Below are 1664 nucleotides of genomic sequence, written 5' to 3'. Positions count from 1 at the left end.
TTGAGCATTAGGATTTATTTATTTTATTCACAGCTGGCCGTTACGTAAGATCGTCCAATCCCGAGGAAATGGCACGTGCCAAGGATCAATTTAGCAAATTCGGAACTGGACAGTCACAAACCGAATACTTAAAAGCACATCGGGCAAACCAGAAAAAAATAATTGACCAAAAAAATCCAAAATGACTGGACTTGATGCAAAAAAATATCAATGCCGCCGTCATCTATGCTGGTCATCAATAAAATATGTCATTTTGATTTTTTTTTATTTATTCTAAAATTGTTGTGCATCGGTCAATAAATTTTTTTGCCTTTGTGTATTAATTCCATCTGAACTATGTGTATTTGTTTATATATACAACTACGCAGACTCAAATTTTAATCGAACTGATAAAATTCAAAGCACCATTCGCACTGGCTGTTAGCGCATCGATATGTTTGAAAATATCAAAAAATTATGCTGCCCATCACAGTTTTAAATAAATATTTATATGTTGTGCTATCCCAGTGTTGGAAGATAAATTCATCATTTTGTGCGGCTATATTAATAGAAATGTAACACAGCAAGACTAAATACAAAAAAAAAATCATCCATAGCCCTTGTTTATAATTTAATGGTTAATCTTATCGAGTATTTTGCTTGCTTGCAACAATTTGTTGTCATTCATTTTCTTGGAAATGTACATAGTTATACAAAAACCAACAAACTCGTGCATCAGTTGAAGAAAGTGTTGTTTACATGACGAAAGATTGAGAAAATTTTGTTGAAAAAAATACAACGAATGCAAACGAAGTAAGGAGGAGAGTATTGAATTAACATGCAATGCAAAATACAAAACGTCTATGGGTAAAAAAAAAGTGACAAAATTCTTTTCAGACGAATCTAAACATTAAAATATCATTGAATTATATTGAAAAAAATATATCCACCGCATGCGGATGAGATGAGGCAAAGCGAAAGTGAAGCGCGCAATTTCGCACGAAGGAACCATATAGCGCAAAATGACGAAGTGTTTGCCTGCTATACCGTGCCTTCGTGTGGACTTGCGCGCTCCTCTTTCGCTTTGCTATCCGCATGCGGCTCAATCATTAAATGAGTGGATGTATTTTTTCAATGTTCGAACGAATCAGTTTAACGCTTGATTCTATCTGGTAAAGTCCCATTTTATCGAGGTAAGCTTGTTCCTTTTAAGCAACATTCACAAAAACGAATTTTTGCCAAGTTCTTAAGTCAATCTTTACAAAATTATTAGTTTTTGTATTTCGTTCAAAAAAGTGTGATTCCAATTATTATTTCGCATTCAAATTAGTTGCATATTTTGTATTCAAATTTTTGTGTTAGAATGATTAGACGTGAATTTTCCATTTGATTTGTCTTCTTTCGTCATAATATTTTTGATTTTACAACATATATGTTCAAGCATTAATATTATTCTTGATTCTGTTTAATTCAATAGTTGTCTGTAAAAATGCCGCTAGACAAGGATAATGCAGGCCATCGTGATTTTTCTGATCGGCTTGATGCGAAATTTACCGGAAACAGTTTTTATGACAAAACTGCTCGACCCATCATCCATGGCGCATATCACGGTAGAAAAATTAATAATCCATCAATAATTTGAGCATTAGGATTTATTTATTTTATTCACAGCTGGCCGTTACGTA

At 33.2% G+C, this 1664-nt stretch overlaps 1 long non-coding RNA gene across 1 annotated transcript; it reads left to right on the top strand.

The window, feature by feature from the left end:
- The first annotated feature begins 6 nt into the window (after positions 1 to 6).
- On the top strand, positions 7 to 1664 carry LOC129579662 (uncharacterized). Its single transcript, XR_008689269.1, has 3 exons — positions 7 to 1172; positions 1457 to 1589; positions 1651 to 1664. It is a non-coding gene; the product is annotated as an uncharacterized LOC129579662 (long non-coding RNA).

Source organism: Sitodiplosis mosellana, unplaced genomic scaffold (genome assembly GCF_009176505.1).
Source record: "Sitodiplosis mosellana isolate CC-2019 unplaced genomic scaffold, AAFC_SMos_1.0 Smas_scaffold_6373, whole genome shotgun sequence".
NCBI lineage: Eukaryota > Metazoa > Arthropoda > Insecta > Diptera > Cecidomyiidae > Sitodiplosis > Sitodiplosis mosellana.
This window is presented reverse-complemented; position numbering and strand designations above follow the sequence as displayed.